Here is a 15006-nt window from a genome sequence, read left to right as displayed (position 1 = left end):
TGTACGCAAATGGCGGTGCCCATGGGCGCCGCCATTTGTGTTCCTTATTTTGGCACATCTAGTCTACGTAAGCATTTACGTAGACTACGGCGAAAATAAGGGGAACGCAAATAGCGTAGCATCTACGCAATTTTTGTTCCCCTTATTTTCGCCATAGTCTACATAAATGTTTACGTAGACTAGACGTGCCAAAATAAGGAACACAAATGTCGGCGCAATGGGCGCCGCCATTTGCGTACGTGCGGTGTTTTGTTTTGTTTTTTTACTCAGCCGTGATAGGCTACGTAAACATTTACGTAGCCTATCACGGTATTTTTTTAAAATCTAGCCGTGATAGGCTATGTAAATCTTTACGTAGCCTATCACTTTTTTTTTTTTTACTGGAAATGGCGGCGGCAGCAGCCGCTGCCGAACCACCGCCGAACTCCCACCGAGCCGCCGCCCGAGCCGCCGCCGCCAGGAGGATTCGCCCAAAGTAAGTCCCGTCCCGGGGGGCGGGGGGGCAGACCGTTTCACCACCAATTTCGGGGGGCGAATGTGCTGGCATTCGGCCTCCCCGAGATTCGTGGCGAAATTCTCTGACATCCCTAAAATTTGCCTTTGCTTCCTTCTGTTGGCAGCATGCTTCTTAAGGAGCAACATCTCGTGAATGAATCCTCTCTGTCAGAGTTTCTTCTCCTGGAATTCTTAGCAGTTCGGGGACTGCAGGTTCTGCACTTCACTGGATTCCTTGTTTTCTACCTGGCAGCAGTTGCAGGAAATCTGCTCATCATCTCTGCAGTAGCCTCTGACCACCAATTGCACAGCCCCATGTACTTCTTCCTGATGAACTTGGCCATACTGGATATGGGATAGGTTTCAGTCATTGTCCCCAAATCTATGATCAATTCTCTCTTAAATGCTAGACACATTTCTTTTTCTGGATGTGTTGCTCAAGTCCTCCTCTTCCTCTTATTTCTGGCATCTGATTTCTCTCTTCTCACGGTCATGGCATATGATCGGTATATTCCCATTTGCAATCCACTACAATATGAGATGCTGATGAATAAACAAGCCTGAATTCAGATGATTACTACTATATGGATCAGCAGCTTTCTCTGTGCTGTGTTACACACCGGAGGCACCTTTGCACCGCACTTTTGCTCCAACATTGTCAATCAGTTTAATCCCACTTAAACTGGGATTAAGTAAACTTTACTTAAGCTGGCCTGCTCTGACTTGTACGTATTTGAAATTGGAGTTGTTTTCTTAGGTTGCATCCTTGGGCTATGCTGCTTTATTTTTATTATTGTGACTTACGTGCACATCTTCACAGCAGTGCTGAGAATCCCCTCTGTTCAGCGAAGGCAAAAAGCTTTCTCAACATGCCTTCCCCACCTCATTGTTGTCTCCATATTTGTGTCCATTGAATGCTTTGCTTACATGAAGCCCAGCTCTAATTCCACCCCAGTGCTGAATTTGGCATTTACCATGATATATTCCATGGTCCCACCCTTGATGAATCCCATAATCTGCAGCATGAGAGACAAGGAGATATAACATGCTCTGTCAAAGCTATTGGGTTTGATGTACTATTCGACGAATACCTTCTCCAACCTTGTTCTACAATGGTGAATTCTGTGCATAAATCACAGTCACAGTGCATGTTACTTTAAATATTTAGCTGGGGGATATGCTTAAAAAAGAAACATCAAGCGGAAGGGCAGGGAGCTCAGTATGGATCATAACCCTAGTTCTGATGCATATTGAGCAAGGCTTCAAACAAGAGCAAGGCTTCAAAGGACATGAAGTGGATCCATGTCTGCATACCAGAAACAGAAATGGACATTTGTCTTTAAATCTCCTATGTGGCTGTAGTCCTGATCCAGATTGATTGCCCCATGCCTGTGATTTAGAATGTGAGTTACTGATCCATTTGCTTTAATAGATCACTGTTTGGAAATGCAAACTGCAAACATGGGGGCATATATATCAGAACCAAAGTGGTGGTGGGGGAGGGTTAATAGTCTCCTACATTCAGTGATAAAGTCCGAATCCATTCCGTCCCACACACTCACGTTAGAGTAAAAAAAGGAAAATAATGTGTGTGTCTGGGTCTCAGTGGTGTAGTACAGGGGGAACTTTTCTGTCCTATCTCCTAACTCTCCTATTGCAGATCCTCAAGGAGCCATCCAGCAGTACTTCTCCAACACCAGATTTGAAGACACCTCTGCCAGCTCAGTCAAGGAGACTGTTGGGCAGCAGGGTGAGCAGAACATCAACATTATCCCCAGTCTGACTCAGTGGCCAAACACCAGGCAAAGCCTGCCTTGGTCCAGAGGGGTTTCCAGGTGAGGAAGATGGGACTGTTATGAACCACAGTGACTCCTGCTCCCAGGCCCTCTGACCTGGGCTGATGTTGCAAAGTATGCAAGGTGGGGGGGGGGAGCTGGGCCAGATCCCCCCTCTGCCCAGCTCACCCACTCAGGTTTCTGTGATAATTCTGGAAATGCAGAGGATGTGTGGAGATGACAGTGGATGGCTGAAAAGAACAGAAAAGTGTACAAATGCATATTACAATGAATTAACAGAATTCACCAGGACGTATGGTTTTATTTAAGGGATGTTGTCAAAGGGCCTGAACTATTCTCAGGCTCAATTCTTTGGAAGTCAAAAAAATTGAAAAAAGAAAAAAGGGGAAAAAAAGAATGAAAGAAGTTTCCCTTTTCATCAGAAAACACACAGCAAGCAATTTCATTGCTCTCAGAGGCAGATTCCCAGAGGATTCTGCTGAAAGGCTGCTTTAATTTATGCAAATATTAGAGCCGCCACCACCATAGAGTTACATTTATGTAAGGTCACTGACATCAGTGGTCTTAAGTGTGCTCAAATCTCTGTTGAATTGCAGCTAAGGTTTGAGGTACTCTTTTGTAGGCTGTTCTTAGACCACTTCAAAATAGGTGTTGGTGATGATCACATCATTCTTTCTCAGGAATATTCCTTGGGGTTGTGTTCCCTCTGCCATATTCCAGGTAGGGACACTTCAGAAGTTATATTACTTTAACGTGTTTTAAGGTTTGTCAGTACTCTCAAAAAGGTGCTCCTTCTAACGTTGGAAGACTAAGACATGTGTCTGAGTCTCACATTTCACAATCTTCTACATCATGCGTGGGGAATCTCACCACCACCATGAAGGTCAGTATTCCCTAAGGCAGAAGCTCTCAGGGGATAGATGGTAATTGTGGGTTCATAGGCACCCACCTCTTTCTTTCTTACACCCACCCACATACAAACACACACTCACGGACCTGTCTGTCTGTCTGTCTGTCTGTCTGTCTGTCTGTCAGTCTGTCCTCTATGTAGCCATTCATCCATCTATGCATTACCTCTTCTCTATTTCTTTTCCCCCTTTTCTTTTTCTCTCTTCTCTTCTCTTCTCTTCTCTTCTCTTCTCTTCTCATCTCTTCTTCTTTTTCTCCTCCCCCTCCTCCCCCCTCCTCCCCCTTCTCCTTCTCTCTCTTTCTCCCCTTTCCCCTTCTGCTGGGCCACCCTGAAAATCACCCACAGTGAACTTATTAGGGTTTAAAATATCTCCAAATGGTTGGATTGGAGCTTAAGAAACAAAATCCTAAATGTCACTGGGGGCAATTTGGTGGCAATGGGGATGGTGGTCAGCCATTGCTGTGTGTGGAGAGGAAACAGTTAACCCAGGGGAGGACAGCCTCCAACTCTATCATGTGGATGGTATCGGTTGTGAGTTGGGTACCTGAAACATGGAATGTTAGATTCAGTTGCACGATCGCTTCAGTTGCATAGACTCAATAGGTCTATTCCAGTGAACAAACACATCTCGCCTATAGGTCCACCACTCTGCCACCTGATAGGTAGTGGTGAAGCTGGAAAAAACCACAGCATTGGATACGATACCATATGCATATTACCATACCATATACACGTCACCGAAATGATCCATCTGTGTGTACTTCCCTGTGTATTTCCCCAAATGCACACATCAGTTGTACACATCTTTTAAATGTAGGCAATCTTCTTCCATAAAGTGGATTTTGGGGAATTTTTCAAAAGTAAGCATTGTTTCAAATGTATTCATGCTGCTGAACACATCTTGATTGTTTATGTTTTTGATATGCAGATCATATTGCAAGCTCAGAAATGTATGGACTTTGACCATGGACTGCATCTGAGACTGTGTTCTGTATGGAGGGGGTGAACTAGGTAAATCCTGATCAAAAAAGAACTGAAACAAATTTCTCATGCTTCCATAACCATGGGGCACATGATCTCTTCAGGCATGAAGTTCCAATTCCCTGGCTTCATGGAGCTTGAGCGAACATAATGTAGCCTTAACTCTAGCCTTAAACTGGCAGGGTTTTTCATCATTGAATTCCCATGGTTTTTCAAAAGGAATGTGATCATTAATGTTTTGCCAATCCTATCCTCTCTCCAATATAAATCAGTCTGATTTCTTGCAGGTATACCTATATAATGTTAAATGGGATTATAAATTCTCATTCTAAAATGTCAGGGAGACCTTACACAGATCAAGGCTATCCTCTGCAGACTGTCACTCTCCATTTTTAGGAACAGATACCAAATGAGGGAGGGAGTTGGCTGGCAAGGTCATCTAGGACTCCCTTCCTCATGTGTGGAGCTTGCACACAATGAGAATGACTGAATAGGGCTAGATTTATCACAATCATCCTAAGGAGGATGTACAGAGTGCCAAATGCATGTTCATTGAAACACATGAATACGCCTCCAGTGTTAGACCCAGTATTTGCATGTTCCTTTCCCATCACACAGAAAGAAAGAGGAAGGATTGGGGCCCTTGTGCAGCATTTCTGCTTTCAGGGAGGTAATGTGAGGCTCAGTCACTTCTTCTCTTTCCCCAACCAATGAATGCCACCTCCACCATTACCAAATTCTCTGAGAGTTGTATCTACTGGTTTCTATCCATTATACCCTAATTAAGAGGGCAGGCACTACCTCTTGGCTGGCTGGGGCTGGGAGAAGGGTCAACATTGTTGTGAGAGGAACTCCCCCTTTGCCAGTCCTCTGAGCCCTGTTCCCCTCCTTTATCCCATCCATTTCTACAGATACCATGTTATATTATTACCACTGCGAGAAGTGGTGTAGTGGTTAGAGTACTGGGCAAAGCGCAAATCTGTACTCGGCCAGAAATATCACTGTATAGCCTTGGGTCAGACACTATCTCGTAGTCTAACCTTTCTGTCAGAGTTATTATCAGGAGAAAATGAGAGTGGAGAAGGAGAATAATTCAATTAGAGCATTTGCAAGGAAGGGTAGGAAATTATTATTATTATTATTATTAATAATAATAATAATAAACTTCCACAGCACCTTCTTTAGTTACAAATTGTCAGCCACCTCTTAGGAGGTTAGGAAAAATACAACACCACACTCAACTGAGAAATAGGAGAGTAGATGTGATCTTGGCTTTTCCTAGACCTCCCCTCCATCTGCCATAATTCTCTGTCCCTTTAATTAGGCAATTCCCCCTGCCCCCTGGTGTCTGTTGTGCATAGGGATGGGTGAGAAATGTGTTGCATTCACATGGTATGTATGTATGTATGTATGCATGTATGTATTATTGCATGTTTACCCTGTCCAATACTTGAAACTCTCTGGGTGGTTCACAGCAATCGTGGATTCATAGCCACCCACCTGTTTCTTTCTTACACCCACCCACATACAAACACACACTCACAGACCTGTCTGTCTGCATATTACCATCCTGTGAGGACCTGAGGCCTTTTCTTTTTTTTAACCACCTCACGATCCTCCTCTGGTCACCAGGTCAGGTGCTTTGGTCAGGGTCATTCCTCATGCTGCCACTGTTAGGCCCTCACCCACAACCCTCTGTTTGTCTATTATAATGCTTCACCACTCTCTTTCTGACCCTTTCTGAACTGGTTTCTTTCTTTTTTAGTAGCACAGACCAAACAGCCAGCATGTGGGGGTTATTCCACGAAACCCTTACTAATCACACACACAAAATGGAAACTGTATTTTAAAATTGAAAACAAAGGTTTATTTAATACAACAGGATTAGAAAAAATAGGAACAGAAACAAATTTCTCATGCTTCCATAATCATGGGGCACATCTCTTCAGGCATGAAGTTCCTGGCTTGGAGGAGCTTGATTGAACATGAGGTAGACTTTAGTCTGGGTTGGGATGACGAAGGGATGTACATACCAGATACATACCAGCCACCATTCATATTTATTTTTTATTTATTTATTATTAAATTTATTAATCGCCCATCTGGCTGGTCACCCAGCCACTCTGGGCGATGTACAACATACCATAAAACAATTTAAAACAATAAAATTCTACCATAATTTTTTTTTAAAAAATACCCTAACCCACCCCAAATACCTGCCTGAACAACCACGTTTTTAATGCACGACAGAAGCTCATTAAAGAGGGGGCATGACCGAGTTCCCTAGGGAGGGAGTTCCACAGAGTGGGGGCCACCACAGAAAAGGCCCTCTCCCTCGTCCCCACCAGTCTAGTTGTCCTGGCTGATGGGACAGAGAAAAGGCCATCCGAGGCTGATCTTGTTAAGCGGCCTGTCTGGTGCTGCTGGAGGCGCTCCTTAAGATAGGCTGGGCCGGAACCATATAGGGTTTTAAAGGTCAAAACCAACACCTTGAATTCGGCCCGGAAAACAACTGGTAACCAGTGCAACTCCTTCAGCACTGGAGTGATGTGATCTCGCCGGCGGCTGCCTTTAATCAGGCGAGCCGCCGCGTCCTGTACCAGCTGCAGCTTCCGAACCATCTTCAAGGGTAACCCCACGTAGAGCGCATTGCAGTAGTCTAAACGAGAGGAGACCAGGGCATGTACTACCGATGGGAGCAGATGGTCGGGAAGGAAGGGGCGCAGCCGCCGTATCAGATGGAGTTGATACAGCGCTGTCCGGCTCACAGCTGACACCTGAGCCTCCATGGACAGCTGGGAGTCCAAAATGACCCCCAGGCTGTGGACCTGGTCTTTCAAGGGTAGCCGTACCCCATTCAACACCAGGTCAGCATCCCCCAGCCTCCTCTTGTCTCCCACCAAAAGTACCTTGGTCTTGTCAGGGTTCAGCTTCAGCTTATTCCTCCCCATCCAGGCACTCACCATCTCCAGACATTTGGACAGGATTTCTACGGCCAACCTTGGTGAAGATTTGAATGAGAGGTAGAGCTGCGTGTCATCCGCATATTGATGACACTGCACCCCAACCCTCCTGATGATAGCCCCCAGTGGCTTCACATAGATGTTAAATAGCATCGGGGATGGGATGGAACCCTGTGGCACCCCACAAGTAAGTGGCCATGGGTCCGAAACCTCCTCTCCCAGTGCTACCCTCTGGTACCTGCCGGAGAGGAAGGACCGGAACCACCGCAATACAGTGTCTCCAATGCCCAACCCCTCTAGGCGGTCCAGAAGGACAACATGGTCAACGGTATCAAAAGCCGCTGAGAGGTCGAGGAGAACAAGGAAGGAGCATTCTCCCCTATCCAGAGCCCTCCTCATATCATCCACCAAGGCGACCAAGGCCGTTTCTGTCCCATGCCCAGGCCTGAAGCCCGACTGAAACGGGTCTAGATAATCAGTTTCTTCCAAGTGTTCCAACTGCACCGCCACCACCCGCTCAATCACCTTGCCCCAAAATGGCAGATTTGAGACTGGGTGAATGTTGTTCAGAACTTGAGGATCCAAGGAGGGCTTCTTTAAGAGCGGTCTTATCACTGCCTCCTTGAGGGCTGATGGCATCACTCCCTCCTCAAGGGAGGCGTTCACCACCGCCTTGATCCCCTCACCCAGTCTCTCTCTGCAGCTCATAATGAGCCAAGATGGGCAAGGATCAAGTAAGCAGGTGGTCGGCCTTACAGATGAAAGCTCCTTGTCCACTTCATCAGGAGGAAGAAGCTGGAACCGATCCCACAAAACCGGTTGCCACAGGCCGCCTCTTGCTCACTAACGGTATCCACAGTGTGCAGAGTAACACACCTAATCTGATCAATTTTATCTGCAAAGTGCCTTGCCAAAGCCTCACAGGAGGCCTTAGAATGCTCCAGTGGTTCCGGAGCCACAGGACCGACCAGGCTCCGGATCACTTGGAACAGCCTCCTGGGGCAGCACTCTGCAGACGCGATGGAGGCAGCATAATATTCCTTTTTTGCTGCCTTCACCGCCACGTGATAGGCTGAAGATACAGCTCTAGCCCGTGTCTGATCGTCTTTGGAGCGAGACTTCCGCCACCGGCACTCTAGCCGTCTCACCTCCTGTTTCAGAGCTCGTAACCGTGGATTGAACCATGGTGCAGTCCGAGCCCTGTTCAGGGGGAGAGGGCGTTTCGGAGCCACCCGATCTAATGCCCCAGTGATTGCGGCATTCCAGCCACCCACCAGAGTCTCGACCGAGTGGCCGTTGGCATGCCCCAGAGAATCCCCAAGCGCGTTCAGGAATCCATTTGGATCCATAAGATGCCTGGGGCGTACCATTTTAATGGGTCCTCCACCCCTGCGGAGGGGTTGTGGAACCGAGAAGTCCAACGTCACCAGATAGTGATCTGACCATGACAAGGGGGTGGTGGATATACCCCCGACTTCCAGATCACTCCCCACTTCTCCAGAAACAAACACAAGGTCTAGTGCATGACTGGCTACATGGGTGGGCCCAGTTAGAATATGGTGCAGCTCCCAGGAGGCCATGGTCTCCATGAAGTCCCAAGGTGCTCCTGTGAGGATGGCCTCCGAATGTACGTTGAAGTCCCCCAACACCAGTAAGTTAGGGGACTGTACACGCACATCAGAGACCACCTCAAGCACCTCGGTCAGGGAGTCAGTTGTGCAGCGGGGTGGACGGTACACGAGCAGAATCCCCAGCCTGCCCTTCGGGCCCAACCTCCCGTACATGCACTCAGAAACCTTGGTTTCCCGGAGAGGGGGTCTGGTGAAGACCAAGGACTCTTGGTAGATAACAGCCACACCCCCTCCCCGATCCCCAGCCCTCGGCTGCTGTGCACACGAAAATCCGGCTGGACACATGGCTGCAAGGGTTGGAGCAGCAGCCTCGGCCAGCCAGGTCTCCGTAATACATGCCAGGTCTGCACCCTCATCCAGGATCATGTCATGGATGAGGGAGGTTTTCTGGGTAACAGACCTGGCATTGCAGAGCAGCAAACGAGGGCCAGAAGATGGGGTCACGCCTCCCCCAGCCATCCTTTGGCTTTGGACAGGCCCGGAGCAGGGGACAGATACTACACATCTCCCCCTTGTTCCCCTTACCTGGCATGGCCTGCCCCTAGCGCTCCACCAGCGCCTGCCGCCCAGCCTCGGTATGTTCTGGCCCCCAACACTCCCCCCACTGCCTCCGTCAGGTGGACACATGCCCCCTCACTCCTGCCTATCAGGCAGGCTACCCACCCCTAAAAACACAACAAAATCCCCCCCAACAAAATAAAACAAACAAAACAATTAAAATCCCCTTAAAAATGCCAGGCAGGAGTCCACAGGGAAGGCCTGGTGGTGGTGGCAGCAGCGGCAGCAGCAGGCCCAGCGGCGGCGGCAGCGGCAGCGGCAGGCCCAGCGGCGGCGGCAGCGGCAGCGGCAGGCCCAGCGGCGGCGGCAGCGGCAGCGGCAGGCCCAGCGGCGGCGGCAGCGGCAGGCCCAGCGGCGGCGGCAGCGGCAGGCCCAGCGGCGGCGGCAGCGGCAGCGGCAGGCCCAGCGGCGGCGGCAGCGGCAGCGGCAGGCCCAGCGGCGGCGGCAGCGGCAGCGGCAGGCCCAGCGGCGGCGGCAGCGGCAGCGGCAGGCCCAGCGGCGGCGGCAGCGGCAGCGGCAGGCCCAGCGGCGGCGGCAGCGGCAGGCCCAGCGGCGGCGGCAGCGGCAGGCCCAGCGGCGGCGGCAGCGGCAGCGGCAGGCCCAGCGGCGGCGGCAGCGGCAGCGGCAGGCCCAGCGGCGGCGGCAGCGGCAGCGGCAGGCCCAGCGGCGGCGGCAGCGGCAGCGGCAGGCCCAGCGGCGGCGGCAGCGGCAGCGGCAGGCCCAGCGGCGGCGGCAGCGGCAGCGGCAGGCCCAGCGGCGGCGGCAGCGGCAGCGGCAGGCCCAGCGGCGGCGGCAGCGGCAGCGGCAGGCCCAGCGGCGGCGGCAGCGGCAGCGGCAGGCCCAGCGGCAGCGGCAGCGGCAGGCCCAGCGGCGGCGGCAGCGGCAGGCCCAGCGGCGGCGGCAGCGGCAGCGGCAGGCCCAGCGGCGGCGGCAGCGGCAGCGGCAGGCCCAGCGGCGGCGGCAGCGGCAGGCCCAGCGGCGGCGGCAGCGGCAGGCCCAGCGGCGGCGGCAGCGGCAGGCCCAGCGGCGGCGGCAGCGGCAGCGGCAGGCCCAGAGGCGGCGGCAGCGGCGGCGGCAGCGGCAGGCCCAGCGGCGGCGGCAGCGGCAGGCCCAGCGGCGGCGGCAGCGGCAGGCCCAGCGGCGGCGGCAGCGGCAGGCCCAGCGGCGGCGGCAGCGGCAGGCCCAGCGGCGGCGGCAGCGGCAGGCCCAGCGGCGGCGGCAGCGGCAGGCCCAGCGGCGGCGGCAGCGGCAGGCCCAGCGGCGGCAGCGGCAGCAGCAGCAGCAGCAGGCCCAGCGGCGGCGGCAGCAGCAGGTCCGGCGGCGGCGGTAAGCACGCCTCTTCCCCGGTGGTGGTGGTGGTGTCTTCTCCTGCAGGCCCTGGCTCTCCCAGGCCACCTCAGCCAGCCAGCTTATGTAGCCCCTCCAGGGAGCGGCAGGTGGAGCAGCACAGCTGGCTCTGTACCTGGGGGCCTGGTCCTGCAGGGACTGGCGGTCTGCCAGGCAGAAGTCCACAGGGAAGGCCTGGTGGTGGTGGCAGCGGCGGCAGCAGCAGGCCCAGAGGTGGCAGCAGCAGGCCCAGCAGCAGCAAGCACGCCTCTTCCCCAGTGGTGGTGGTGGTGGCTTCTCCTGCAGGCCCTGGCTCTTCATGTATACAAACCTTTACCATTCACACACTGTGCATGTGGAATCGCCACAAGTACCATCTGTTGTTGTTCAGTCGTTCAGTCGTGTCCGACTCTTCGTGACCCCATGGACCATAGCACGCCAGGCCTTCCTGTCCTGCGCTCTCTCCCGGAGCGTGCTCAAGTTCATATTCATTGCATCCGTGATGCTATCTAGCCATCTCATCCTCTGCCGTCCCCTTCTCCTTTTGCCTTCAGTCAAGTACCATCTACATGCTACCTAAATAATCCATCTGTGTGTATGTCCCTGTGTACTTACCCAAATACACACATCAATTGTGCACATCTTTGAAATGTACTCAATCTTCTCCCATTGACTAAAGTGGATTTTTGGAATTTTTCAAAAGTAAGCATTGTTTCAAATGTATTCATGCTACCAAACACATCTTTATTGTTTATGTTTTTGGTATGCAGATCAGAATGCAAACTCTGAAATGTATGGAATTGGACCACAGATTGCACCTGAGACTGTGTTCTGTATGGAAGGGGGGAACTGTGCAAGTCCTAATAAAAAAGAAAAGAAAAGAAACAAATTTCTCATGCTTCCATAATCATGGGGCACATCTGTTCAGGCATGAAGCCAACACGAGGTAGCCTGAACTCTGGCCTTAAACTGGCAGGGTTTTTCATCATTGAATTCCCATGGCTTTTTAAAAAAGAACACGATGGTTAAAGTGTTGGCAATCCTATCCTCTCTCCAATATATTTCAGTCTGCTTTCTTGCAATTATACCTATACAATATTAAAAGGGATCATAAATTCTTAACAGTAATCAATATTTCATTTCAAGAATCAAAATTCTAAAATCTCAGGGAGACCTTTCACTGATCAAGGCTATCCTCTGCAGAATCTCCATCTTTAGGAAGGGATACGAAAAATGAGGGAGGGGGTTGCTAGCGAGGTCAACTAGGATTCCCTTCCTCATGTGTGGAGCTGGCACACAATGAGAATGACTGAATAGGGCTAGATTCTCACAACCATCTTAAGGAGGATGTAGAAAGTGCCAATACATGTTCACTGAAACACATGAATACGCCTCCAGTGTGAGACCCAATGTTTGCATGTTCCTTCCCACCACACAGAAAGAAAGAGGAAGGATTGGGGCCCTTGTGCAGCATATCTGCTTTCAGGTAGGTGATGTGAGGCTTAACCCTTCTTCTCTTTCCCCAACCTATGAATGCCACCTCCTCCATTACCAAATTATCTGAGGGTTGTATCTACTGGTTTCTATCCAATGATCCTGTAACTTAAGACGTCAGGCACTACCTCTTGGCTGGCCGGGGCTGGGAGAAGGGTCAACACTGCTGTGAGAGGAACATCCCCTTTGCCATTGCTCTGAGCCCTGTTCCCCTCCTTTATCCCATCCATTTGTACAGGTCCCATTTTATATTACTACCACAGCAAAGAGTGAGAGTCAGTGCAGTATAGCGGTGAGAGTTCTGGACAAACATCAAATCTTGACTCAGCGATAAACATCACTGTATAGCCTTGGGTCAGACACTATCTCGTAGGCTTACCTTCTGTCAGAGTTATTATCAGGAGAAAATGAGAGTGGAGAAGGAGAATAATTCAATTAGAGCATTTTCAAGGAAGGGTAGGAAATTATTATTATTATTATTATTATTACTATTATTTTTATTACTACTACTTAAAGTAACAATATTAATAACAATAATAATAATAGACAACTTTCATAGCACCTTCTGGAGTTACAAATGGTCAGCCACCTCTTGGGAGGACAGGAAAAAAAAAACACATTCATGTGAGAAATAAGAGAGGAGATGACTTTACAAACCATATCAGCAACATCAACAGTCAACTTACTACTCCTTCAAGGTCCTCCAATGAGGCAGAGTGTACCCAGCACCAGATAAACAGCCAGCAAGTGGATTAAGTCTATTTTTAAACCATATGCCATCACCCAAAGAAAGGCATCCTACAGTGCAAGAATCTGGAAAGGACCTATCTACATTGACTTTCCCATGGGCACCACCACTCCAGCCTATATCGCCCCCTGTGTGGGATGCTGATCAAGCTTTATACGACCCCTTGATCACCCCTTTGCGATCTTACTGCCAGGACACCACTACTTTTCAACTGCTTACAGACAGTTCCGATAGTTGGCCTCACACCAGAAATAGCTGACGCGGTATCCAGGTTCCCACTAGCCTTCCCCCAAATCAGGCTCAGCTGATGCCACCAGTGAAAAATATACAGTCCAGCTCTTTGGAGGTGCTTCTGACTCAGCCCTAAATGTACTTTTCTGAGCAACAGGGGTCCGCTTCATCTACTCTCTCCCTAATGTCCACTCACATCTTTCATGCACAACAACCATCAATAAAGTGCCCCCAGTTGATGGCACAGAATGACTCTTGACCTCTCAACAAAGTCTTTCCTTCCTGTCATGGAATACTGCTGGGTGGAAAAGCAAGAGTGGGAAGGAGTCATTCATAAATTATGTATCCAAATTTGACATCATTATGCTACAGGAGACTTGGGCACTGGATATCATAGAATTAAATGGATTCAAAGCACATCAGTTACACGCTTCCCCTAGTGATAAGAAAGGGTGACCAAAGGGTGGCTTATGCTTTTTTATCTCCACAAGGCTTTGTTTGTCCATAAGCAACCTCACCCCTTTAGATCAGCTCACAGTGGCAACAAAAGTACAATTTAGCCACTATAATATTCTACTTCTCAATGTATATATACCCCCCAAACGCCTTTGCTCGCAGATTTGGTCAGACCTGGAGTCTTACATTGGAGACCTAACTGCAACTGCCCTGCCCACATATGTATTAATGGGGGTGGGGTGGGATTTTAATGCCAGAGTGGGATCAAATGATGAAGCACTCTACTCTAGCCTCAACACCTGTACCCCTGCCAGGCCTCCTCTTTCTTCAACAAACACGCGGCAATCAAAAGATACTATCAGCAACTACTCCGGACTAGGTATGGTTCAAATGCTCCATTTAGACCTTTCTATTCTAAATGGCTCTTGTACAGGGTGAATTTACCTTCTGGATGGGTGTTATTGATTACCTAGACACTTCTCAAAATCTGACTCATCTGGTGGACCATCTCGAAGTAGGCAATTGGCTTGATCATCTCCCGCTGACTGTAACTCTGAAACCTTTGGACTGGCAGATGTATATCACCATTGATTCTATATCAAACTCTGCTGTTGAAATCAGGTCTTCAAAGATCAGATGGTCTGAGAAGGTGGATAGAGAATGCATACTATGTTGTTACACTCAGACCACTTTTATAAGATTCGCTCTTCTATCCTTGCACTGGGACCTAAATGAGGGAATCCTTGGCATATGTTAGTCTTTGGTCAATGAACTAAAGGGTTATTTAAACGTCAGGCCTCCATGGAGGATCGCTACCTATTTCTGCTTAAAAATTAGATGCAATCCTAGGGGCTCTCTATCTGGTCCCATTTTACCCTTTAATGGCATTAAGCAAGGGTGCATATTAGTCCCTGTGCTATTTAATTTTTATATAGTTTTGCTATCTAGACTCCTCGAGTCCTTAACCATCCTGACTTCCACCTACCCAACATAACGAAGAGGCACCTAACTGTGTTATTATATGCAGGAGATGATGCAGCAATTCTCTCACAGTCCCCTGTTGGCCTGAAGACAGCATTAGGCTTTGGCACAACGTTGTCATAATGAACATCTTCCTACTAATTATCAAAAAACAAAAGAAATGATGTTCGCTAAAAGACTGAAGCTATACACATGGTCAATCAACAATCACAAAATAGAGCAGGCAAAGTTCTTTAAATATCTAGGAGTTGTCTTCCAAGCCAATGGAGGACAGAAGGAACACGTGGTCTTTGTCAGCCAGTTAGCCCATAGGAGTGCTTGTGATAGATAGATAGATAGATAGATAGATAGATAGATAGATATGTGTGTGTGTGTGTGTGTGTGTGTGTGTATTCTGCACTATTGGAGGCCACTATGTTCCAGTGGCAATAAAGCT

The 15006-nt window shown here is 49.6% G+C and overlaps 1 pseudogene; it reads left to right on the top strand.

Moving 5' to 3' along the window:
• Nucleotides 1–621: 621 nt before the first annotated feature.
• On the top strand, nt 622–1614 carry LOC146341591 (olfactory receptor 14A16-like; annotated as a pseudogene).
• Nucleotides 1615–15006: the final 13392 nt, after the last annotated feature.

The sequence above is a fragment of the Heloderma suspectum genome, chromosome 6, assembly GCF_057233095.1.
Source record: "Heloderma suspectum isolate Gila_16-S chromosome 6, 16-S_ref, whole genome shotgun sequence".
Classification (NCBI taxonomy): domain Eukaryota; kingdom Metazoa; phylum Chordata; class Lepidosauria; order Squamata; family Helodermatidae; genus Heloderma; species Heloderma suspectum.
Note: the sequence above shows the minus strand (reverse complement) of the source record. Positions and strands in the feature narration are given on the sequence as shown.